We start from the raw sequence: 27,691 nt of genomic DNA on the forward strand, positions 1-27,691 counted from the left end.
AAAAAGGTTTGAGACCGACCGGTGAATTAAGACCTATGCTATTAATATGAAAGACACTGCAACAAAAGAAAGATGCACAATGTACAATGAGACTCTCAGACTTTGCAGAAGCCTAAAGAAAAGCTGAGGGGAAGACTGGAACAGGGGACATGCATGTTACTGCCTTAATATCATCAATATTGGGAGTGTCTGGTTTATGGAATTAGCCAATGTCAAGGGTTGGAATTATTTTTTAGATATTAAGAAGATTAAGCCAAGGCCTACAAACACCTTCAGTTCAAGAGGCAGTTGCTTCTTTACACAAGAAATGCTTAAATCCCCATTTCCTAGACAGAAATTTTTTTCCTCCACTATTATATGCCATGAAAAAAGTATGAGCAGAAAGAGGGTATCAGGGGAACAAACCAGTCTTGGAGAACTTCAGAGAAGTGATTAACATAATCAACACTTCTTTTTAAAGCCACACCTGAACTTCAGGCTGCTTTGTATAGGTGACTTGCATAATAAATCATTTACCAACAGTCAAACCAGAGCTCTAGAAGTCTTCTGGAAGGATTTCAGCTTACCATCAGCTGGGTAATACAATTATGTTGACTTGAGAAATGTCAGGTCTATCCCTAGCAATACTAGGCTTATTCTTCTCACCTACAAGTAGCCAGCAGACTTTAGGTAAGCCTGTTATTTCACTAGAATCAAGTTGGAGAAGACTAATCTTTAAATAACAAACATGGGCAATAAAGGCTGCGGATACCACAGGTCTATCTGGTCTGTTTTCTTATGTTGGAATGCTGAGACACATTTTCCAAAATAAATGACAGCCACATGCTTCCTTACAGCAGGCTCTCCTGTGCCCATACATGGAAAACATTTCTTGTAAGACACACAGGGCGAAAAGGTTAGATCAGATTTTAGTTGTGGGATTTTTTCATGCTGTGCAATAAAAGCCCACTGATCTCATGCTGCTTCTTCCTCCGCTGCATGCGCCTCCCTCATCCCCTCACCCAATGAAAACCTCTTGGTTGAAACATCTTCTTACCCCCTTCTCTTTAGCACATACTTTTTGATACATAAGAGCTAGTTGTTGTGATTCACTACAGAAGCCACTGCAAGGGAAGAGATGCAGACAAAGCCTGGGATACATGCCAAAGGATAAATTTTTGCTTCAGACAGGTATGTGACTAGGCAAAAAAAAGCCCTTCACAAGCACTTCTTGCCTCATAAGCATTTGCAGGGCAAAATGAGGCAGAAATTGGAGCCTAGGAATCAGACCACACTGTGCTAGGTGCTGTATAAACACAGAACAAAAAGACCACTGCTACAAAGATATCATGAGCCACCACCACACGGGGAGAAACCACCTCTTTACTCTGAGCCACGACTGGTTCCCTGTGATCTTATTCTCACAGCAGGTTCTTGCTATATAACACCCAGAGAAATCCAGAGCTATTTGGTCTACTGCAAACATGCAATAAAATCTGCACCACGCCTGTTCTTAATGTTTTCTTTGTTTATTACAGTGGATTTAGAAGATTGAAAAGGAAATTAAAAGGTCACTCAGATGCACGAGCTATTTCTGTCCCAGAACATGCCAATAATTTGGCTCAGAAGCAAGAATCAAAGAGCAAGACTGCTTGGAAACAGGCTTCCCTCAAATTCTTATCGGTAAGTATTTAACTCCCTTTTTATTTTTGTAGCTACAGTCACTGACATGAACTTGATACTTATTAATTTATAAAACCAGATTTATGAAAGGAGTAAAGACTAAGACTTTCCTTGCCAACAGCTCTCCCTCTCCAGTTCCCAGATCTTTTCCCTTGTCTTCAAGTCTTAACACACCCTCACCTCTGCTTTCATTTCTCTTTCATTCCTTCTTAAGATTACTACCACCCCTCCTTACCCTCTCTGCACACACTCCAGTTCATGCTTCGCACGCAACAGTGAGCCTTCCCTCTCCCACAGTTCCTTGTGCTATTTCCTCAGCTGAACTCATTAACAATGTCTCCAGGACTTCCCATGACTGAAAAAATCGCCCCTGGGCATATAGGAATGAGTTTGCAAGGTTTTGAGGGCAGTTACTTTGTGCATTTTGCAAAGGTCCTGTGTGGCTGCAGCATTAGCAATCCAGTGAGACTTGAGTGGGCACACCACCCTCCCAACAAGTGCCGAGCTGTACTCTTGCTCTTCGGAGCTCAGTGCAGAGATGAGCTGCATACTGGTAATGGAGGCTACGTTCCTTCGTGCAAGGGGTTATCACCCACCCTACAGATACCTGCATCAGGCTTCCCTAAACAATCACAACTGGGAACACAGGAATCTCCTGCTCCAGGGAAAAAGGAGCAAACTGGCTCCTCTCCCATGCCAGATGTACTTTCAGAAAGCATGCGTGTTTTCTAGAAGGGATTTTGGTTGGGGGGGGGGGGGGGGGCGCCGAGTAGGGGTGGTTTGGTTTTTTTTGTTTGGTTGGATTTTTTTGTTTGGTTGGGGGTTTTTTGCCCTTTTTTTTTTTTAAACTGTTTCCCAGTTTAGTCATGCCCCCTTAAGACGCAGAACCTATGCACAGGAGTACACCCTTCTCCTTGGCTGAGATCAAGAGCTGTTGCTGAACATACCTTTCAAAGCTTGATACTAACCCAAAGCACTCCTGCAGCACAGACAAGGGGGTGCTGCAATGGCAGTGAGGAGTAAGCCACTGAGAGCAGTGGGACAGACAACACAGGTTCACCACATAGCATCTGCAGTCATCTTGAACACTGATCTTGTCCATCAGAGTTTAAGTTGGGGTTTTTTTTTTGTTTCTTCTTAATGTTCTTGATGTCTTAGCATTTATCTGGCCTTTCCTTGCATTTTACCACCCCCACTGCAGCTGTTTGTCTTCTGATTAAGGACAAAGATGAAATCGCTGCCTCCTTGCATCCTTGTAACTGGCCCCAGTGGGATTCTCAGGGAACCTGAGCCTGCTCCCAAACACAGCTATCGGTGGGTTTCACTTCTGTGGTTTTGTATTCTACTAAGAGCAGCATTAAAATTTTAGAGCAATCTACCATAACTGAATAACTCCACCATTAATCCCAACATCCTCAAAGGCACTCTTCCTCCCTCACACAAACAGTCCTCTAGGTTTTAGGCTTCTACACAGGATCAGATGCTTAAAACAGCGTGCCCCACTGACTCGCTCTGCCAAGGGACCACACTAAGCTTGGACCCACCTACAAGTTACAGTATTTTGAAGTTAAAGCTGCTTGCAAGACCACCTTGTCTCACTGGCTGTATCAACTACAAGCCCTGATGTGCTAAGCAGAACTGTGCAAGCACACCGTCACAGATGACTTACAGCCCAAACAGAAAACAGCCAGCCCAAGAGCCCGAGACACAAGTTTTCCAGAAAGGACTAGGGGTTTCTGGGCACAGCTGTACCACAGCTTTCTTTAGTGCATGGTCTAAGGACATCAGGCCCTGAGATAAACACCTCCACCTCTGCTTTCTTCACCAGAAGGACACAATCCCTCCTCTCAAGACTCATGCCTTCCCCAAAGGGGAATCGACCCATGCCACTGCCATAAGCCTTCCAGTAGAGTAAGAGACTACACATCAACAGACTGGTCACAAGACCTGTGCTAGTGCCTCTTCCCAGTATCGCATTAACCAGCGACCACAAACACCCACACACACACTTTGAACTGCTCCACGGTCATTTATACATGCAGAAAATTGGTAACTGCATTCTCTCAAAAAGTAAAGGCAAAACTAATATTTGTTTCACCTTAATCAACCCCATCACCGTATACCTCACTGAACTATGGAAAGTTTTTCTTGTTAAACCATGGCAACTTCCTTGATATTAACAGCAAATCCTCCTTCCCATTCCAGAAGTCTTAAAAAAAAATCTACCACCACATTCTTCTTTGCTTGTCACCCTTCTTAGTAAATAAGTCAATACAGACACATGCTTATCTTTACACAAAAGACTAGCAGGCAGGGTCCCTGGACCGTGGAAAGAAAGCCATTTTGACACACCTAGATTTACAGGGAAAGGGGAAGGAGCTGTCTTTATCTATGCCCAGACAAGAAGCCCACAGAAGGGCTCAGTTCATAACCCGGCCTGCTCCAGCTGCATGTGCGATAGAGTACACACAGGTCAGCGTGGCAGCACAGGCTCAGCCAGCCCCTGACACAGCCTTAGGGTGGCAGATCTCCAGTGGCAAAGCAATGTGCCCTCTTCCACATGAGGATTCCCAAGAATACATGAAATGAGATTTATGAAGAGCTGAGTCACTCTCACCAGCAAGGACCCAAGTTTCTGTGTCAAGTGCTTCATACCCCACGCAAACAAAGACACAACAACTGTTTGTGGGTGCAATCCTCCAATTCCCGCACCCAGACTGTGGGATGGCATGGTCTTTTTGGCACTCATAGACACTTGTCTGCTACAGTCCACACCACATGCCTACTCTCCCTTACTAAACTGGAACAGCAGCTCATGAGTACACAAGATGACAACTACACTGGCAGGGAGAATATAGAAAACAACCACTTAAGTGCAAACACGTCCCCATTCTCTCACTAAACCAATGCTGCTCTGGGGTGCAAAGTGATGCAGATTTGCAGAAATTGCATTCACTAGCAAAACCAAGCCAAACTACCACAAAGAAGGTGGGGTGGAACATTCTGGTTTATGTTGAAGAACAAAGTGCGGAGGCCACAAGTAACAGCAAAACAGAAGGAGAAACTATTCAGCTGAGCATACTGACCTAGAACGCAGGGTTCAGTTACCACCTATGTACACACACGCATCAGATTCACAACCCAAGCAACATTTCATGCAGCTCCAGCCTTCTTTGTAAATGCACATTTAGAAATTCAGGGCAATAACCAGATACACTGGAGCTGAACACTACTACAGCCCATTGCAGACAGGATAGAAAGAAAACAAAGAGAATTTGCGTAACAAAGCAAGACACAGCAAGAGAGGAACATCTGTTACTTTTACCAGGAATACCATATGGTCAGTATCTGAGGTACGGAGAATGAGTTCATTCATATTTAAAAGCAAAAGTAATAGGTGACTCCTTCCAAGATAAGAGGGAAAATGCCTGTTCCCTTTCCCCTGTGCCAGCCCCATCATCCTCAGTCCAGATTTGGCTTTCTGAAGAACCGGTGCTGCCAGTATTCTGACCCAGGCAGTCAAGCTCTCAGCACTTTTCATGACAGGATGCCAGGATGATGAGGAATGGAACACTCCTGTAGGAGTTTTGCTTAGCCCTAACACAAGCCTAGTTTATCCACAGCCCAGCCAGAGCTGCAACACTGGAAGACCAGTTTTGTCACTAGCAGATTACAGTAACACTCCGGACCTGCGAGACATTTGGCAGCAGTAAGCATGGTTAGCACACTACACCTCAGCCACTATTGTGAAGCCATCTTCAATTCCTGAAAGTACTGCCCAGAATTGCAACCAACACCGTTGGTTCAGATTAGAGAACCCAAGAACACATCTTTCTTCAACAAATGTGAGGCCAGAGACATGGCAGCAATGCTTTCTAATATCCTGCAGAACACGGGCACACTAGCTGAGAATGCTTCTACTTCAGCAGCGCTACCCCACGTATCGGGTCTGCCACACAGCAAAGTTCTAAGGCAATGGGGACAATCTTAATGCATGCTCATTATCTCTTAAAAAACAGATCAGTAAGGTCTTTTTCTATTTGAGCGCCTGCTGGTGGGTATCATTTAGTTGTGGAAGTCTTGTGCAGCGAGATAAGACCCCTGGTACTAGCAAAAACCCTCAACGGCTGTGAAGATACAGCACACAAGTTAATTTACCTATTGTAAGAGTCCCTTAGTCCCAACAAGGTCTTGCCATATTTGATAGCTGTTCATTCTTCCCAAACCCGAATCCACACTTGCTCTCTGAAATTCAAGTGTTCATTTCGTCAATTGAGTTTTCGTTGCAAGAGGCAGATAGCAAAAAGGATTAGAGGGATTTTGCAGCAGTGCTGAGCAGCCTAAGCCACAAAGAGAATGCAGTATAGAAGCCTACTCTGACAATTAAGTGCCATGAGTAAATAAAATAGAAAAAATGACATGCCAGATTAACTAGTGCCAGCATTACTTCCTAGATCCATCCAGGTCACAACATGTCTCGGTCTCCCCCCTCCATTTCTTTAAAAAGCGCCAACCTGAGTCCAGGTATGCTATTGCCCTGACCCACACATCTCACTTCGTATTCACACGCCAGACTCCTCACAAGCAGTAAGGGAACACCAATGCAGCACACAAGAGACACAGACAGCAACTGTCTGGTTAACAGCCTCACAGCCAGAAAGTGCCGGAGGGAAAAAGAGATGTAATATCTGAATTCTAGCTATTGCCAGGATAAGTATTTACTGAGAGAGGTGGCTAGAAGTCTCATCTTAGGACCATGAACTTCATCCTTGTGCTTACAAAAGCCAGCTTTTGATAATAACTTTGCAGAACAAAGTCTCATCTTCCATGTTTTGCCCTCCTTACATATTTCATTTACTGATAATCCTGCTATAAAAGGATACATTTCACACCAGAGAGCAGCAGAAACAGTGCACTCGTGTGGAGTAGCAACCTCCTATGAAAGCTGAAAGCTGGATGCAGGCTTCTGAGTAAAGCCTTCTGTAACTCAGGCTTCTGCACACAGCTTATGTTATTCTTATTTAAGATTTTCCATGCCCCCAGAAGTTACTCCCAATCAATTTCTAGCAAGATCTATAGCCTACATTTCTTCCATGCAAAAATGAAACCTATTGCCAGTGAAAGCATCACAGAATTAAATGCATTTTCAGACACAGGGGGCAATCAATAGTCTTAGAAATCAGAAAGGTTGTAGCACAGCTTTAAGCAAGCCAAAGGCCACTGGGAGAGATTAAATATGGACTTCCATAACAAACATTTCTAGACTCTTTTTTTTGTCTAGTATCATTAACTCTGCTTGTGGCTAATAATGACGAAACCAAAGCAACCTTGTTACTGTTTTCAGAAAAGGCAGATTTTGTGGAGACAAACAAATTCCATTTTTTTCCTGTGTGGAACTTGGGACAGCCTATGCATTTTAGGATCACCTGAATCCAGAGCTGGACATGCTGTCCCCTTTGCACTCTGCGGCACAAAGCAGTGGAAGCCTGAGAAGAAAAGGTCAGAGCAGACCAGCCAGCAGTTGTGTGGGTGACCCCAACACAAGCACACAGAACTGCAGGAAGTGGCAGTGGCCAAAATGACTCTGCACATGGCACATGTCCTCTGCCAAGGGTAAGGAGGCCAAGGGGGAAAGGCTGATATTTCACGGGGCAGACAAAGAAAATAAGTCTTTTGCACTGTATTTTCCCAAGTCTGCCTTCTCAGCTCTGTAGTTCCAACACTAAACTTCATTAGCAAAGAGACCCATGATTACTTCTGTCTTATAAGCAGTTAAGCTTTGCCTCAGAAGTCTCACTTTGATCCTCATATTTGTCATCTATACAGCAATTAAAGGATTTTTTTTTTCTCCATAAATTAAAAGGAGCTTCAGGTATTAGAAATGCCCCCAAGCTGCTCTGCCGCCGTCTGAACTTTAGACTCATGATAGTTCTGTTGCTCATTACCTCATGCAGCAGAGAAGTAGTATAACCAAGCCTTCAAACCTGGAAGGGCCAGATTTATTCTGTGGGAGATCAAAACAACCATACCTATGTCACAGAATTGTCTAGGTTGAAAAAGACCTTGAAGATCATCCAGTCCAAACATCAACCCAACATTAACAGTTCCCAACTACACCATATCCCTCAGCGCTATGTCGACCCTACTCTTAAACACCTCCAGGATGGGGACTCCACCACCTCCCTGGGCAGCCCATTCCAACGCCCAAAAACCCGTTCTGTGAAGAAATGCTTCCTAATATCTAGTCTAAACCTTCCCTGGCACAACTTGAGGCCATTACCTCTTGTCCTATCACTTATTACTGCGTTGAAGAGACTCATCCCCAGTTCTCTGCAACCTCCTTTCAGGTAGTTGTAGAGGGCGATGAGGTCTCCCCTCAGCCTCCTCTTCTCCAGACTAAACACCCCCAGTTCCCTCAGCCACTCCTTGTACGACATGTGCTCCAGACCCTTCACCAGCTTCGCTGCCCTTCTTTGGACATGCAATGTTGATGAGCATACTATGATCTGAAAGGAGAAAGTTACATTTCACCCTCCAAACTTTTCCATAATCTTACATGAATAGATGTAGAGAAATTTTTCAAAGGTAGGATTTCCCAGTTGACCAAGTCTCTTTAAATAGTCACTACTCCTTAGGCATTCAGAAACCCCAGAGCAACAGGATTTATTTTTTTTTCTGAACACCAAGTATTTCAGCTCTCTTGCCCAATGAAGCCTGGAGAGGAAGTGCTTCCATTTGATGCAAAAGTAAATAAGGTCTAGCTCAGTGCTACTGCAGGAAGAGATCCCCAAATTCACCTACCCCCAGAACAAAGACAAGTACACCCTCAAGCTTAGGCATTTCGTATCTCAAGCCAAAAAACACAGGACAAAGTATTTTGGGTTTTTGTTCAACAGAGGTTCATACAAGTCTTCCTCTGTGGTATAGCTATCACTGTTATGTTCACAGCCTAGATAAATTGAGTGGTTTAATGCCCACTACAGCAAAATGTTCACCTCCACAGTCTGCAACGCCACCAGGAGCAAGGCACTCCAGAGGCCATCCCTGGCTCAGCAATGGTAGCAGAGACCCTTCTCTGCTTCTTTCCACCTTAACATTTTCCACCAGAGAACAACATTTCCGCATTAGAACTTTGTTTTTCTTTCCAGGCCAGGTAGCAGTCCCGTATTCCTAAATTTGGCACCTACTTGAGACCAAATGACTGAATGAATAAAGACTCCTGTGTCCTGATAGAATTATGCCAATGTCTGCCACCCCACCCCATGCAGTACATAAACTCCTGTCCTCCCCGCAGCTGCCCATGTCCCACACACATACAAGGTCACCACATGCCCATGTGCCAGGCGTGGCTGGCACAACCCTACACCAGCAGCTGAAAGCGTGACAACCTTACAGCCACACATTGGGAAAACCACAACATAATGAAGTCGCACACCACAGTACAAAGCATGCAGCAGCCATGCATTATGCCCTATTACACAGGAAACTATCAATTGTGGAAATAAATCCACATATCATTTTTACTCGATGAGTTTTTGCTTCTGTACTTTAGCTATTTTAGCTCTTCTTGTTCCAGAACACACCAGAGAAGCTCATCCTGTATTACAGAGGGTAACCTATAAAACACAGGGCACATTATCCAAGTGCAAGTCTCACCCCAGCAATGTCTTCTCCACAAAAATACCAAGGAAAAAGAATGGAGTTTAAGCTTTTAATACCAAAGTAAACTGGCTTGAATTTACTTAAAACTTTTGCCAAACACAGCCTAACGGCAAAAACCTATGGTCAATAACACCCATACCCCCAGGGTGTACCACTGACAGCATGAGAGACTGCAGCAGTGTTTGAAATGCTTTATCTATTCTAAGACATGTATGTCTTGGAATACATGCTGTCATTGGAGGGTGAAGGAGGATAGGAAGGGAGGGAAAGAGGTTGTCACATCTGGGCCAGCAAAGATGTTTCTACTTTATACAAGAACAGAACTCAAGGCAAGAAATCTTCCTTCTCTCCCTGTGTTAAACAACAATTTTTCTTGAGAGGACACCTACTGACTCTTACCACTTCTTTCTGAATCTAGATTCTCCAAAGACAAAGATAATAATAAAGGGCCTCAAAGCCCAGACGCCAGCAGCCAGCCGAATATCACCTAAACATGTGGATTTGAACAGAGAAGCCTTTCCAATCCTCTTCTGAGCCTCCCATTGTTCTCTGGCTAGTAGCAGTGATTTCACTAGTGGGGAACCAAGCTCAGCATTTCTCTTGAGGGACACTCACCTACTACATATAGCCCAAACCGTTATGTAAGACATCCAGACCCACATAACCTGAGTGCCTGCTCCAAGAAGGTTGGGTCTATATTAACTCCAGAGGTCTGACCTTTATTACTGTGACTTTTCACAACCAAAATTATTCTTTCCCACCAGGAAGCTAAGTGACATCATCTCTTCTAAGAACTAGTTCCTGGACACCAGGAGACTGGTAGATTGTTGCAAGGTTTGTCTTCCCAAATGTACTCAGATCATCACCTTCCTAAGAGCAGCTTCACATAAAAGAAACAGGCTAGTTCAGTTTTGATGAGTTACATTTTTATGTGTCGTTTTTTTTTCCCCCCTACCTTCCTCTATCACATGTTACTGGCCTTTAACTGTGATTTGTGGCCTCATCTGAGAGCACCACCTAGCACACTGTAGATTACAACTTGATTACAGACAGATACATAGTAAAGAAACTGATCTACCCTCAAAAACTGCACACATACTGGTGCATAAAAATTCACATGTGATCAAAACAAGCTCATGTAAGCTTACTGCTCCATTTCCTGCAGATGCTAGAGGCTTTGATAGGCAGGAAGCACATAGAGAAGCTCAGGCAACAATTACACAACGTTCATGACACTATATACAAAGCTTGTGTTAACACTTCCTACACTTAATCACCTTTCTTACACCCTGAAAAACACCCTGTTGTTTTTTTTCTGAGAGGCTAATAGAGCTTCAGGCTCCAGAGCTGTCAGTCTCTGTTCTCACAGGCAGTGTAGGTCCAATACCTTTCTCAGCATCCAATTCTGGGTAGCAGGCAGTGTTACACTTGCCAAGGGATTCCACATGCTCTGTTTGTAATATTCTTATTTTCCTTTCCTTCCCCAAAAAGGGGAGAGGATCTCCGCAGTAGTCTTTCAAACATCAGGTACAGAGGATGTAGCAGCAATCACCCCCACAGTGCAAGTCTCAAATAACTCTACTGAATTTATGTGCTCATTCCAGTACAACTATTGAGTTAAGCCAGTTTCAAAAAGCCTGCTTGAAATATCTTATTGGTTTCTCCTTAACCTCACCTACCTCCAAAAATTTTCTTCAACTTGAAAAACAGGCTACCTTCTACACTTACAGCAAATTCTACCATCATCACATGCACCACCTTTGGCTCCATAGTCAAAAAAGAGACAGAGGAGAACTCAAAGACAAGAAAGGCTAAGGTAATCGTGAGTCCTATACAAAAAAAGATAAATCTATATAGAATTTACTGATTTTACATTTAGTATTGATCTTCATGGCTTGGAAGACAAAAAGCCCCCTCTGCACTCTTTACTGTATCCATCCTATAAAATTCACCACTTGTGGGGATTAAGCAAATTGAGCACCCAGTATGAGGTGCAGAAAGGGAAGAAAGCGTTGCCTTGAACTTCTCTGAGCAGCTAGACAGCGCCCAGCTATACCTTCACAGAAATTAGGATATGCATATGCCCTTGTTAAGACACAATACTGTATTGTCTAAGCTGAATAATATCTCTCAACAGCTCCAAGTACTACTTTAAGTAGAAAGACAGTGCAAAATTCCCATATGTACTGGGAGCCTGTTAAACAGTTGGCATAAAAAAAGAAAAATCAATGTACGCTTGAGAGAGCAGGAATCAGTTATGCAGCAATTAAATGCACAGTGCACGAGGACTATAAAACACCAGCTTGCTTTAGCAAATATGGTTGCTTGCCACCAAGTACCTCAGAAAAAAAGAAATAAAAATCTTATCACATATCTCAAACTCAGCAAGGCTTGTCTGGAACAATGCTTGGAGGGGCTGCAGCACATGTATCATTCCGTAAAAAGCAGTATTTCTGACTCAAGTCCTCCTCTCTAGTCAGCACCAACCAACGCACTAGTACACCGCTGGAGACGGTGGAAGAGACTGGGCACAGGTACACAGATCAACCAAGGCAACAGAGATAGACTTACAAGGGGCAACCAGGACTATTTTCTCAGCCATGTTGCCAGAGGTCAGAAGCATATTAGTGCCAACTGTTAACATTTGGTGGCCCAAACACTTCAGTTCCTTCCAACTTCAGTGTTCAGGCCCCTTCAGAAGCCTCAAGTACAATACACATCTCCTTTCCCAACTCCCTGTGCTGTCCTGCACTTTATGCGGGGCAGCCTAGTTTTAGTTAAAAAAACCTCAAGTTGTTCTGAAGAATCTAGGTGTTTCCTGTGAATCATTTAAAACAAAAAACAGAGGAGCTGACAGATTTCAACCTATCCTGCAACAGGTCTATCTTCAGGTGACACACCTCTCAAACAGAAGATTTCCTGTAGCAGGTTTTTCAGATGAGTATTTCATATTGACACGTTCATCCCAGGCTCTCGCTGCCACTCTACCACCAGAGGCAAGCCCCTGGCCAAAAAGTGAGTTTCAATAGGTCTGATGCCCACTACAAATAGCTGTCTTTTCTTGGGACTCTTACAACAGATTTGCTGCACTAGAGATGACTGTGTTCTGTCATGAACTGCAGAGCCCTTCCTGGTGGAAAGGCAAAGCGAAGAGAGGATTTCAGCAAGCGAGATGGTAGACCAGCTGTACTGCCAATTTCTTTGAACAGCCACAGTAAGGACATTGGCAACACCCATTCCCCCAGGCATGCCTTCCATTTTCACCTGAAGGACACATCCTTATAAAAGAGAAGTACCTCAATCTATACATCTGTGGTGGTTTGACCTTGGCTAAATGCCAGGTACCCACCAAGTCGCTCTATCACCTCCCCCCCTTTCCCCTTTTTTTCTCAATAGGGCAAAGAAGGGAAAGAAAATTAGATAGGAAAACAAAACAACCCTTGTGGGTAAAACAACAGCAGTTTTAATATAAGCAAAGCAAAGCAAAGGTCCGTGCGCGGAAGCAAAAAAAAGAAAACAGATTTATTTTCTACTTCCCATTAACAGGCGATGTCGGGCCTTCTCAGGAAGCAGGGCTCCAATACACGTAGTGGTTGCCTCGGAGGACCAAGGGTGACCCCCCCCCTTCCTCCTTTCTCCCAGCTTTATACTGAGCAGACGTCATATGGTATGGAATATCCCTTTGGTCAGTTCGGGTCAGCTGTCCTGGTTGTGTCCCCTCCCAAGATCTTGCCCACCCCGTCCCACTGTGGGGGGGGGAAATGTCAGAAAGAGCCTTGGTGCTGTGTAAGCACTACTCAGCAGTAGCCACAACACCAGGGTGCTATCAACACCCTGCCAGCTCCCAACATAAAACACAGCACCATGAGGGCTGCTACAGGGGAAAACCAATTCTGGCTCAGCCAGACCCGGTACAACATCCCACATGAACCCAGCTTGCCTCACTGCAACTCCTGTTTAAGGAATATACGGTCAGAGCCTGGTCCTCTGCTACAGACGGGAAATAGCACCTACAGCTAGTGCTGCATTCCAACCTGCCACTCCAAGGTTAGGCGAGATACCTGATCACCAGTTAGTTTGACCGAAGCACTAGCTGAGATGCTAAGCTCTACCCATAAACACAACTGGCTGTTAAGGTAGCAGAGCAGGAGTGGAATTGGCCAGGGAACACAAGCCTATGGGGGGGAATCTTCTTCCCAGTCTCAGACACAGCAAGTTGTTTGTCACATCAAAAGTCAAAGAGCCTTTTTGTGATGCGTTTGTTGATGACTAGGCTATGTTAATTAAAAACTAGCTTCACAATAAGGGATAAATACAGATGAAAAATTAAACTTAAGAAATGTCTGTTTCACAAAATCTTGGGGGGAAGTGGAGAGGTGGGAAGATGTGATCATCACAGCTTAAATAAAACAATATACTGTCTCCAGGATACAGTGGCTGCTGGAAAACCCATCTTTCTTCCTCTCTACCAGAGATTAAACCAGAGAGTCACAAGGGTTAAGCTAGTCTTCAAGTTACCTTAAAATAAACACCAAAAAACCCCACTAAAAACCCAACTCGCTCTCATCTAGAATCCAAACCTTCAGTTCAAACATAAAGAAACAGGCAGAGGAAGTTCCCTCTGGCCTCCTATCAGTGGAGCAGAAAGAAAATATCTGGGGAGACAAACAGATCAATTTTGAATATTCTGTACTGTTTCCTTAATTTTTAATACCAACAATGTTGTATGCCCCTGGAGTTTCATGCTACAGAACACCACTTGAAAAGGAAATACTAACCTGGACCAAAAAAAGTGCAAGTCAAAATCTACACAAAGGAGAAACCCCAATATGTGTGAAGGGATGCAGATGAATGCTGGCTGACTCCAGAGCAGACACCACTGTTAGAAGCACTTGGGTTTGAGGCTTTCCAGGTCACAAATGGTTCAAGCAGGCAAGGGGGAAACAGACAAGAAAGCACAGGTTAGAGAGCATTCAAGGCCAACAGCTTTGCACAGGAGCTGTTTGGGAATGCTTCTGCCATCCTCCTTCTGTTCTCACTTCACAGGATAAAAATAATGCAGGAGTGGAATCCTGTGTTATGTACTGCAACTTGTCTGCAGTCTCTCTGACACACACCCCCCATTTCAGAATAATTGTTTCAAATCACAAAAGATGAGCAGGATGTTGAAGAGTGGTAGAATATTAATAACTAAGTACAGGGCACTCATTCACAGGAAATGCCCTGCAATGCCAATCGAGAGTAAAGAAAAGATAAAACTAACAACGCATACACCTTCCAGTTTTTATTTTCAGGTCATAAAAGCAATCACCACCCTGAAAATGAGCATTTCCTGGGATTTAACAACTGTTGGGTTAATAGTGCTAGGCAAAGGCAGTTATGCCTAGCCCATAATTTTACCCACATAAAATGTGTCACACTGCATCTGTTAGTGATGTCTCTTTGAATATTGTCAAGAAAAAAACCCCAAAACTACTACTGTTTGGAAGTGCTGATAAACCCCTTCTAATGCTTCTGCACAGGTTTGCACTGGGGAGCCACGCTGGATGACCTCTGTAATGCACACTCCCCACCTGTGCACAGTCACTAGCAAAAAACACTTTAAATCAGTCTCCTCAGATAGGCACCTTCTGATGAAGCCTTTCTCTTTCCACCCCAATACCTTTTTGCACTTTTTTTTGTGCTCAGCTTATCTAGATATTATGTCCACATAGCCAAAAATTGTGTAGCTTGCAAAGAGATCAGATTTTTATATTATCACTGTAGGCCTTTTCCAATTCTACATTAGGAAAACACACTCTCCATCAAAACGAAACTCTGAGAGCATTGTGCTGATATGCAGATGCTAGTTGTGCAGACGCACCCAGTCAATCTCTGTCTTCCAGGCAAGATCTTTAACTTGTCTAAATCCCTCCTATCCCTCTATTCTACACCCATACTAAAGAGGGTCTCAAACCACCCTGCAGAGAGAACAGTTCCTAGTGAAAGACAGCAAACTCCCTTACAAGTTCACCAGAAGGCCAGCTCAGCCAGACTCAGGACAGATTACCCATGTAGGATTGCCACCACGTACCCTCAGAGAACCCGCTATCACAAACCAAACGGCTATACTAGGGAGACCTGCTTTTAGAAGCAAAGGATGAGCTTCTCAGCTTCATACTGCCAAGGGAAGGCGTAAGAAGCTGAGTACACTTCTCCCATTCCCTTTTTGATCTGCAAGGCATTTTTTTGACAGCTTTGTGTCTGATGCAATCATTTCACATCAGACCTAACCAGCATCTTCACCACCACCCCTGCCCCTTCCCCACAGTCACAAATAAGATCTAGTGAAGAGACACAGTTTTAACAGACTATTTTTGTGTTATATTACAAGCAAAGTCATATTTCACTATATACCTAGGCTTCAAGCTCCTCTCTCTACTGCTGTGCAGTTGGTCTTTAGACTGGAAACAGACCATTGGCATAAACCAAAACAATATATAGGCTGCATACACATTCATCCTAGAAAACTTAGAGCTCTCTGAACTAGTGATCAGAAATTAGACTCTTTAAGAGTACTTAAAAGCATTTGAGAAACAATACTTGTTTGCTCTGGCCAAGGAGGGAGAAAAGAAGAGACAGAAAAATACCTTCTAAGTTTCAGCTACATGCTGACTTGCATTCTTTCAGTTACATGTCCCAACATGTAACGGAAGATGCCACTATATTCAAGTCTAATATGTCTTGCATCCACAAAAAGGTTTTTTTTTTATTTAATGATACAAAAAATGAACACACATCCACACATCCACCAAGATATCTATTTAACTGAAGTGTACCAGTACCACTCAGGAGCACCCAAAAAAAAAATCTCAAAAGATTTAAAGGAGCACTCCTAATGAGACCCCCTCAGAACTCAAGCCTTTGCACTAGCAGTTGCAGGAAACAAGGACAACAGACCAGCACAGCAAGAAGAATGGTAGCAAAGGAGCTTAATGCCTTATCGCTGCTAGAGGGATCTGAAGGGAAGAGGGCATAGTCAAAGGAATTATCCCTATTCTGATTAGCATCAGACCAAAGGCTCACATTAGTTTGTCAGCACTAGGACTCCCCTAGAGCACTGGATAATAACCTTGTCGAAAGCATTAGAGGGATTTCCTCTTCCCCTCCGCCCAATCTACATCCCCTCTCTGAAGGGGGATAAAAGGGTGAGGTCCAAAAAACAGCTTTACGTTTAGTTCTCTGGAAGACATATCCAGGTAGTTTTTTACTACTAAAAGATAAAATACACAAGTGAGATCCTTCTGTGACAGGTTTTCAAAGGTAATATTTGGGACCAGGTATGGGGGGGGGGGGGGGGGGGGGGGGGAAATCAAAGCAAAACTAATTTTCTGTTCAAGAGAAAAGGTCAGATAGTATAGGTGGCTTATAATGCATGCGTAACTCTGGAAGGCAGGAGTTCAACAGCTTCTACAGCAAAACCATGGAGTGGTAAGGAAGTGAGAAGAATACAAGGAAAAAAACAGCTTGCGGTATCTGAACACCACAAAAAACAGGTTAACAGAGGTGTCAGGAAAAAGGCTAAGGCATGGCTACAAAGGAGTCAGACCCAAGAACATTTTAGAATGCTAGCTTTCGAAACAGGAAGTAATGCCAACAGTAAGTGGCTGTCTCACTGCAGGAAGAGAACATGGAAGGCAGCACATTTTGACTTTAGTCTACAGAAGAGTCATGGCATGTGGGCAAACTGCAGGTTTAAAAAGCGAAGAGTCAGAAAAAATAAAGTAATGGCATTAGCTTTCATCTTACCTGGTGTTGACACAAGCTGGCATACAATGGTTGTCAAGTTAGTATGATTAAAGTGATGATGCAGTGACGATAGGTTGATTCACACACCTAGGAATGCACAAAAAAGTAAGTATTAGCTGTGAGTACATGGGGAATAAGAATGGCACTCTGTCACATAAAAGAGCCAGAAGGCTGAGGGGTAGAAGCAGCTCTATTATGTTTTTAGAATGCAGGCACACAGTTACGCTTCAGGTACGGACATTACCCGCAGAATTCAGATCCGGGTTTGAGATATACTGCATAAGTCACTCAAAAACAAATAATATTCAAAACTACCCTCACACATTCCAAGTATAAGAAAAGAACAGATCACAGTTTCAAGCATAGCAGAGTGTTACTGAAAACTTTTTTCAGCAGCACTCAAGCTTTGTTATTTTTTTTTTCCAATGGGACAGAAACTTCTGAGAAGTTACCTGAAATACACAGATTATAACTGCAAGTCCAGCCATCAGAAACACACACGCTTTTCTACAAATAAAAATCCAGCGATCACAAATATTGCAAACTTCCCAAACAAGCACAGGAAAAAGGAAATTTATTTCTACGGTGCCAAAAAACCACAGGTATGTTTTATTGTCTCTTATCCCCCCACACACGCTTTTTATTCAGCATTAGTACTAAAAATTCCAAGACTTAAAAAGAAAAGATTCTATTAATAAGGTAACCTTCTCCTCTTCAAAAAGCACAGCAACCAACTGACAACTGGGCAAACTGGTCATCCAAAAGTGAAAGTAAAAGCCGTGCAGCTGAAAGGAATTTTTGTCTAGTCTGCTTAAAGATCTCTTTTGTTGTTAAACATTTCATTGTCATATTTAAGTGTCAGCTTTTTGAGTCTCGGAAGCGTGCAAGCCCTGCAAGACAGCAAACCAGAAACAGACTTGAGATGGCAGTTCTCACAGCTAATGAAATTAAAAGTAAACGCAGCAAACTCCTCTTCATCTCCGTCATTCAACTTAAATAATCATGCGCTTACCAAAAGTCACAACCCCGATCATACAACCAACCCTGTTCCCTATACCCACATGAAGTGGTTTTTAATGGATCTGTTAGTAGGCTTGTATGGTTTTATAGTCTCTGCTCACAAAGCCAGGGCAAAGCCTGCAATGAGTCTCCAGCACATTTTTGCTGCACATCACAGAACTAGTTTGCAGCATTTCAAGATCACACAGCTCTGCAATAATGCTTTAGTTTTATAAAGATGTACTACTAGATTTTCCTAAGGGGAAACCAGGAGCCTGCCTCCTGAAGCAAGCAGCATACCCTTTCTGGACTTTCAAAAGGTGTGAGGGGCCCTGGGAGAGGAGCTGGGTTCAAAGCTTTCAGAATGATCCCACACATGGCCGCTAGGTCGCCAGTGGCATATGTGGCGGCAGATGGAAAAGTGAAGCTTTCATACCCTCTGAGCAATGCTCTGCAATTCTGACACTTCTCTTGAAAAGCAGAGATGTCAATCACCCTTCCAGGTCGGTGTTTTGGCACAGAAGGATTCTCCTCAGGCCGTGTACCAACACCAAAGGATATATATACAACTATACAGGCTATTTTGGGGGCAGCTTGTGTCTTAGCTTTCTAGTGTCATGAATCCCCACACAGCAGAGAATGATAAATTACTGTTAAGTCTTCTTCACAGCACATCAGCTTTCTTTAGCCTTTTGGCTCATTAGAGAGCAACACATACTCAGTACGCCTCTTTACCCCCCACCCTGGCCCTCATTTAAAGGGGTTTTAATTAACATTAGAGCACCTTACTAGGTCTAACAAATAAAATGCCTTATGAGAGCAATTGACACAAATGGGCACCAATACCCAAAGGAGATTCTGGCACATCCCACAATATAATTGCATTACTGTGAGCTGCTTCAATATCTACTCCTTGAAGACTTTCCAGAAGTTATTTACCAAGAAAAAAATAGCCAAACATCTTAAACAGGTCAGAGACATTCAAGCATTTCACTAAACTACATATTTAAAACTACACATACCAACTATAGCTCCTTTCAAAGCAAGCTGCCTGTTGAAAGCGAGCTGCTGTTGAAAATCAAGTTGCAAATTTAGTTGTTGAAAGATCTGTATTTTTATATAGCACAAGAACATCACTCTCAAGCTTACTTACAGAAATTGGGGGTTTGGGAGGGTGTTGTTGGGTTTGAGGGTTTTTTTGTTTGGGTTTTGTGTTTTGGTTTAACAATACTGATGTAGCAACAGGATTTCCTTCCTAAAACTTATGCTCCTTTAAGAGTCCTGCAGAAAGAGATCCAGTAATCCAAACACAGCTGATCTATCTTCATTCCCAAACAAGATGCAAACTTGGTTTTGATCAGATATTCTTTCAATTCCCACTCATTTTACTACAAAACCCCATTAAACCAACGCAGGGAAAAACCAGGAACAGCAGCAGACCACAGCAACATTTAATTACAAACCAGGAGGAAAATGAGTTGAGGGAAAATGCAAAGAGCTTTAAAGTTTTCAAAATGCTTCAGGAGCTTTTAAAGTGTAAGCTAAGGGACAGAGACACAAGAGCATTGAAACCGGTCCACTTCTGAGGCATGACGTTAAAATGGTGCACGTTTCGGCCTAGCAAAGTTCAAGCATCTACAAGGAAGTCATTCCTATGGCAAGTGAGTTTACACTGCTGGACTGAAAGCCATTCTAGTCTACCGCATAAATATGATGCAGTGTTTCATTCTCCACTTTATAAAAGTACTTCCAGAAGCCCGTTTCCCTTTACCCTTCTCTAACAGCTCCAAAAGCTGTACTTTACCTTGCCTGCAATGTTACTGCTGCAGAGGTGATGACTAACCCATTCCACTTAACACTCACTAATACCAGGAAGCAAATTTACTGCTGGGTGGGCTGGTTGCCAGGATAGCAGTTCCCCTCGGGGAATCACCAGATCGACATGAGACACATCAATCCTTTGTGCTGTGGAGAAGTTTCTCAGTTCACAAGCCGCTTTAGGAGCCTGCCGGTCGTTCAACACACAGGCAGAGAAAGCCAGGAGCTGGGGAAAGGGGACAACTGAAGCAGTGGGAAAGAGGTAGGGTGTTTATAACCTCTAACTTCTGGTCCTGCAGCTCTGTGACAGTGTGAGCTTCCTCAAACTGTCCTGAATTCTCACACACAAATATCACCAGTTTAAAATGAATGAATATGCAAGTAAACAACAGTCCAGGCTTCCACTGGTCTCTTATTAGTATCACTAGGCTCAGTCTGAAAATACCCTGTTTGCAGACTGCATCACAAAGTAAGCCGTGCCAGAACACTAAGCTTCCTGTGAGAGCACACTAGCTGCCACTACTCAGTAACAAAACGAACAGCATACGTGTGGCAGCTGAAAATATTTCTTGTTACACACAAAAGCTTGCTTCCTGAAATTTATAGGAAGCATTTCCACTGGTTAAACTTAAAATCAATTTTTGCAGCTGCTCAAAGGAGCCTGCTAGCAGAGTCAAGGAAAATACTGTCTGCATAACTACAGAACAGCAAAGCCAGAAGGACTTGCAAAGACAGAGGGCTTCATAGAAGTCATCTATTTGTCCCTAACTACTACTCTGTATGCTGGGGGTTAAATTGTTACATCTAAAGTAATTCTATTTGCACCCAGAATAGCTTCATAACAGAGATGAAACGTATATAATGGCATTTCTAAAGACATGACACTTGTCATGACAACTAGATAAACATAATTAGACTACTGTATTTCTGGCAAAAGAAATCTACTATAACCAATACCACATTACGAGCAAGAATCTTTGCTACATATGGGTTAAGTTTTCCCTTTTCCTGTTCTAGGAAACGCCTTAATGTTTCTATTTACATACTCCTAAAGCAGAATTCAATCCCTGCTGTCTCTCACCCCTCCCTGCACCCCCCCCTAGTCTTTCAGGCAAGCAGGCCCAGCCTTGCCAGTGAAAGATTGCCTCTCTCCCAGCTAAGCCTGATCAGCTGGGATCAGCCGCTTATAGCGGCCGACAAGTGGCTCAGAGGGCAGGGGAGCTACGAGAAGCCCTGGTACCAGGCAGAGTGCACAACAGGACCAGACCGGGAAACGCTACCGACCTTTCATGCAGGTACCAGGCAAGCAACGGGCTGCTCCGGGAGGATCTCAGGTTAGCAAGAAGAGATGCAACTTTCAAAAAGGCAAAAAAAAAAAAAAGACAGCAGTGGCCTGACACAGATGCTGAGTGCAGCGTCAAACCTTCCTGCACTGACACAAGCCAGCAGCACACATCTGTTTTCTCATGAAAGCAGAAAGAGCAAGACACGTATTTGGGCGGTATAGCAGTAGATGCCTGTGGTGAGAGCAAGTAAACTGATAAAAAGCAGAAGTGATGCAACAGGAACAGCCGCAGACACAGAAACCTAGCTCTGCAGCTAAGACGTTACACAGCTGAGGAGCTGAGGTTAAGACCACTGCAGGCTGCTCTCACCGAGAGCTGAAACAATTCTCCAGGCAGGAATAAAATATCTGAAAACAACCATGATCACAGGACAGAACTAATCCCATCAAAATCATTGCGGTACAGGCAGGACACACATTTAGTGACTTCAGTAACCATTGCTCACTGACTCCCCAGGCAGCTTGTGAGCTCAAGCAGCCATTTCAGTCCACCTTCACGTGCTGCACTAAATATAAACTCTGTTGATAACTATCTGGGAACTGTTTCAGCAGAGACATGGTGCACCAAACAACTCAAGGCCCTCCTCAAAGACCACAGATGGTCAACTGCATGACAAGCCAAGAGAAGGTGACAGAACCAAAGTGTCTGCTACAGAAATGCTGTGGTGGGGAAATTTCAGCCTCAGGTCAGTACTTTCCCAGATCCAGACTTCACTGAAGCATCTGCATATGCAAAAAAAACCCCTTTAAAGTAGGAACATGAGGGCACCTGGGTTTTGACAACCACTTCTCCAAGAGGAGGTTATGGCTCCCTTGTCATGTGTTACTCCGCTCTACAATGAGCTGCAACACCACAAAGTGGAAACAATCATCTTCGATTCTAAAAGCTAGTTAGATTAGGTTGCAGGTCTTCCAAGCACATTTCCTTCATCCCAGTGGCCCCCTTAAGGAAACATACCTTCCTACTTTCGGACAGTACTCTCTTCTCCAGTGGTCCATAAAACTCATTTATGTAACAGGACAAGCCAGTTTAAGAGGACAGATAAAACTCTACACAAGACAAAAAGACTTCTCCAAGTTTTGCTTACAGAATCACTACCAGAAACAACATGCAATTTATAAAAAAGATAGAACTGGCCAGCAGATTACAATACCGGAAAGAATTATTCTCTCTACACAGAAATATAATCCAAAAAAACAGTGTGGCACAAAAAGAAGAAAAGGAGGCAGACTTGCAAAATTTATGACAGACACCTGAAGAGGAGGCGGTGGATGAAATCCACGATAAACTGCAGACACAAAAGCACTGATCCTTAGAGCACTGGCATTCAATATGCAAATTCTCTCTCTGCTTAGGCGTTTTGCCTCCCTTTGATGTATACAGACAAGTTCTAACTAGACACGCAGACTGGGGAGAGTCCCCTTTCCCCATTATCTCAAGTATTTTTTTTTCTAAGCAACAGTTAAGTTCTCTGAAAATAACTACATCGCTTCAGAGGGGAAAGATAAAAAATACAAAAAAGAAATATAAAAATTATTATTATTAAAGGAGAGAGGCAGCATCTTCCCAGCTCTGACACAGGATGCAAGCAGCAAGCTGGTGCCTGATATCTGTACTGCAGCCTAGGAGAAGAGAAAGACAAGCTGAACCACAAACAGAGGACAGTAAAAATATTCTGGAAGAGATCCAGATGTCTTGAGCTTAGTCCTACTGCATGAAAAATTAAAGAGGTTAAAACCTCCTCTTAAGAACTTTTCTTCCCATTGTTCTGACTTCGACTCTCCTGAACAAGCTGCATTGCTCCAGAAACCTCAGGAATTACGGTGACAATAGACTCCTGCCAAGAGAAGCACCATTACATAATAGCGTTTATGGGCACACACACAAAAAGCCACTAGGAAGCGCAACCAGGCAAGTGCAAAACCCTCTCTGCCCATCAGCTCAGTTTAGCTCTCAACCGTTCCAAAAACGACTTCAGGATATTTTTAATTTATACGTTTGCTTCCTCTCACCTCCTTCCACCCAACAAAATCTGTGTTACTGGAACTACACTGAGAGCAAATCCATTCCCAACAATAATGTAACCCCCTTGGGAATAAGCCCACTTGAAACCACTGTATTTGCATTAATCTGGTTAAAAGAACACTACAAAGATGAAAAAAAGTATCACTGTTTGCATTAACGTATTAGAAAGAAGAACTATTTATGATGGTATTTTTTTTAATCTTTTACTCCATTTTAGAGATACTTACACCAGCTACTGCTTTTCAGTGCTCAAGAGCCCAGCGTGGCTATTTGAGCTCCAGGTGCTGCGGGGATTTCCGATCGGTTTGTTAAGCACACGTACAGGCTCAGCCTCAGCACTGCACACGCGGAAGGGCAGCTGCTCGGGAAGCCCTGACCTCTAGGTACTGTTAAGGCACCAGAAATAAGAAAGCAAAGATGAAGCCCTGACGAACACAAAGTTTCTCCCATTAAATCACCTGCAGCAGCGGCTTCACCAACACCTTCAGCTCGGACACCCCCGTGTCTTTCCCCACGCCCACCAGCTCTACTAGAGGGAAACCGGGGGAGAGCAACGAACACTTCTCGGCTGTTACTCTCGGGGTTTTTAAATCCCAGAGGCTCATCGCACACCAAGAAGGATCCACAAGCCTGAACACGCACTTCGCAGACCTCGGAGAAAACCGAACTCCGCTGTGACACCGCCCGCCCGCTGCCGTGACGCGAGGGACACGCAGGTACCACAGGTGACGTTACGTAACGGGCTCCGCCGGGAAGCCCCGCGCCGACCCCCCCCGCCCCGCCGAGGAAGGGGCTCCCGCCGCAGCCCCCCGGCCAGGCGTGCGGGGCCGGCAGCCAGGCGGGTCTCTCTCCCTCCCCGCGGGGCCCGCTCCGCCCCGCGCCCGGGGAAGCGCCGCCGAGACCTTCCGCCGCCGCCTGCCCCCGCCGACACCCGTGCTCCGGCGCAGGTAGGCGGCACGCTCCTCCGCCCGCCGGCAGCGGCAGGCCCGGCTCCCGGCCCCGCACCCCGCCGGAGCCAAGCCGCTGCCCCCGGGCGGGCCCGGGCGGCCCCCTCCGCGGCGCGGCCCCCTCAGCGGCGCAGCCACCGGAGCGGGCTGCACTCCCTCCCTCCTTCCCTCCCTCCCCCGGGCGGCGGCTCACCGGGCGGGCTCGGCGGCGGGTGGCTGGGCGAGGCCGGCGCCTGGCCGGGCGGCGCGGTGCGGTGCGGTGCGGAGGGGCGGCGGGGCGGCGGTGCCGCAGCGCTGGGGCTGAAGGTCGGCGGCCGCACGCCCCGGCCGCCCCGGCGTCTCGCCCGCCCAACGCCCCGGCCGCCGCCGCCCGCCAGGCCCCGCCCCGCCCCGCCGGCCGGGGCACGCGGGGCGGGGCGGGGCGAGCCTTAAAGGAGCCGCGCGGCCCCCGCTGGCAGGGTGGCACGACGCGGCGCGGCCGGGGGGGGGCGCTGCGGGGCGCCGCGGCGGGCGGGGGGGGCGGCCGAGCTCCTGGGCCGATTCACCGGCCGCTGCCGCCTCTTGATTTACGAGCCGTAGCGAAACCAGGGGGGCCCCAGGGCAAGCGGGAACTGCCGGGAACGGCGCAACCCCCCGCCGCACGGACACGTGGCGCTCGCTGCAAAATCCAAGTCGTTTCCTTGCGCTTTCAACCCCCTCTCCGCAGGCCGAGGGTTCACGGTGCGGCGAGGGGCCCGCTGCCTCGGCTGGGGATCGGGAGGGAGGCAGAGGCCCGGCCACCGGCACGTCGCGGTGAGTCCAGCAGAGCGGCCGTGCCGAGCCCCCCTCAGCAGCTGCTATTCCAGCAGAGGCCCGTCTGCCAGCCCGTCCCTCGCCCCGTCGCCCCGGCTTGCCTGCTGCCGCCCCTGGGCGCTGCTGCCGCCCCTGGGCGCTCTCCCGCCGGCTCTGCCTGGGGCAGCACAAGCCGGCCTGGCTGCGCCCGCTGCCCCGCACCAGCAGAGACGGGCCTTCGGCTGGAAGGTCCAAGGCTGAGCCGCTGCTGGAGGAGGAGAGCGCGCTCACCGGGCTCTGGGGCACGCAGGTGGAGGGGAAGTTCTACACCTCTTGCCGCTTTCTCTCCCTTCATCTGCAATTTACCGCCTCTCCCAAGACAACGCTTCAGTATCCAACAGTGCATGCAAGGAATCAAGAAGGACCTCTTTGCATTCCTTTCTCTTCCTCGAATTAACACTTACCTTCTATAGGTCTGCTACATTATTCACACCTCACTATGGAGAGTGAGCTGTTCTCTCTCTTATATATGAGGGGAAGAATACATAGCTCTACAGGAAAGGTGGAGGGAAGTTTACTTTTCCTATTTTTCTGCAACAGCACAGTGATCATTCATAATAAAAGCCCATAATAGGCTATCAAAATGGCTTACCATCACTTGATCAGATGTGGGAGATGAATACGGTACATGACAAAACATTCCCTGTAAATACTCCCCTTGTAAGCACTTCAAAAAGCAGGAAAAAACTACATGGTCATCCAGAAAACATGCCTGAAGTCAGGAAGGAAGAGAGTGGGAGCTAGAGCTGCACACAAACCTGCCGATTCACACAGCTGCTCTTTTTGTGAAATCTTGGACACGGGCCAATATTTTCACTCTGTCCCTTCCACCTTTGTATTTTGCCTGGGTTTGACCCGTCGGTGCAGCTCTCCCGGACCTGGACGAAAAGCTCAGAAACACACCTCTGAAAGCAAAGAGCTGTGAGGAGGCTGCCACGCTGCTCCTGCTCATGGCATTAATGCGCACAGAAAGGTGCAACTCCAGGCAAACCCTCGCTAAAATGGCCTCTCACCGGGGGCTGCTTCACATTCTTGGGTTCAACCAGTTAAAGTTTTCAAATATTCAGAAGTACTTTTTAATTTCTATGCTGTACTTTGTTTCCTTAATTCTCATTCATAGATATTTCTCTTTATAACTGCATCAAGCCATAATAAAAAACACTATGCTGTTCCTTTGGGGCCTCAGATACACTAATGTGACTGTACTTGGTTTTTTGTTTATCATGGAATCACAGAAATCAGCATTTACATACTATCTTATATGTCCAAAGTATTGCACATAATTAACTAATATCTTTTACACTGGATTTGCCGTACTGCATCAGACCACTGGTCTAATCCAATACCCTGTTTCCACATTAGCCAACAGCCTCCTTCAGAGGAAGTAAATGCCACCAACTGCCCCCGAAACAGGTACTTCCCTCTTCACAGTCCAGTGCCTGTGACCTGCTGGTTCCATTCTTTTTGGGCTCCAGCTTATGAACAGGGAGGTGAAATATTTTCCCTTTATTACATGTGTCAATAAAGGAAGATCAGTAGGTGCGACCACCAGAGTGCCTCCTCCCCCAGGCGAAAAGCTTATGGTCTCAACCCAGGTATTTTGGCACAATTTTCCTGATGTTTAGAGGATTTCAGGTTGCTTTAATAGAAATGAAAAGAAATAATTCATTGAAACATTTCATTTTGGGTAGCAGAAATTTTAAAGTATGAAAGCTGCCAAACTTCACCAAAAGGTCAAAGCACGCTTATTTTGTGCAGCCCCATCTGATTAAACAATTTCTCATCCAGTCGTCATGGATGTTGCTTTTATTCCACAGAAGGAGTATTGCTATCACATGAGCCTTATGCTCCTAACTGGGAGAGACGCCGACGGACATTTGGTCAGGCTGCGACTCTCTGGCAGGGGGCCGGGGGAAGAGGGCAGCCCACACGTGGGGGCAGTGGGGCACCCCACACTGCATTTCACCCCCGTCCCTTTGGCAAACCCATGGCAGTGGGGTGGTGGGGGAGGCCAGGCTGGAGAAGCCCCGCTTTACTGCAATACAAAGCACCTCTCCTAGTGCAGCAAATGCATGCTGTTCTGCACACCTCGACAGACCCTGACAGGGACAGCTGCTGCCCTCCAGATCCAGACTTACCACTGGATTATTCAGATAAAAGAAACATCTTTTGATTGCGGCCATGAAGTTCTTATCCTCTCCTTCAAACTGCTGAAAGCCCTTCACATCGTCATGAAAACAAATGGTACCTTTCACTCACACACACACCTGCCCATCCCTTCCACGTCATGATGGACTTCACAGGTTACCAATGTCTGTCTGCGTACCACATACCTAACATGACCCCAATTTCAAGTTAATTTCACTTCTGAGAGAGAAACCACAGATAAAATATGATTCCTGATGGTTAGTGCTCAGCTGGGAAAGGTCTCATAACAGTCTAAGCACTATCAGAGGAGAAAAAATAGCCTAAGAGATAGCGTTACCTCAGGCTGTGACACAACCCATCGTTGCCCATGGGCCCTGGTAATGTTACCATCCTGTGTGACGACCTCCTCCCCAGCGCTATGTGCTCTTGCAGACAAGGAGGGAGTGCTGTACCTGCTCTGTGCCA

At 45.5% G+C, this 27,691-nt stretch overlaps 1 protein-coding gene across 4 annotated transcripts in view; it reads right to left on the reverse strand.

The window, feature by feature from the left end:
• Positions 1-24,586, reverse strand: part of SUSD6 (sushi domain containing 6) — an 86,597-nt gene extending 62,011 nt beyond the window's left edge. Inside the window, exons 1-3 of one of the 4 annotated variants that reach the window (XM_074868016.1) lie at positions 24,441-24,586; positions 17,113-17,199; positions 5,821-5,907 (exon numbers count right to left, since the gene is read on the reverse strand). The gene's annotated coding sequence lies outside the window, so the exon portion shown is untranslated. Of the gene's footprint in view, positions 1-5,820; positions 5,908-17,112; positions 17,200-23,527; positions 24,017-24,440 lie in introns of those variants that run through there. The other 3 variants (XM_074868017.1, XM_074868014.1, XM_074868015.1) reach the window with 3 other exon arrangements.
• Between the last annotated feature and the right edge of the window lie 3,105 nt (positions 24,587-27,691).

This window comes from Strix uralensis, chromosome 4 (assembly GCF_047716275.1).
Source record: "Strix uralensis isolate ZFMK-TIS-50842 chromosome 4, bStrUra1, whole genome shotgun sequence".
NCBI classification, from domain to species: domain Eukaryota; kingdom Metazoa; phylum Chordata; class Aves; order Strigiformes; family Strigidae; genus Strix; species Strix uralensis.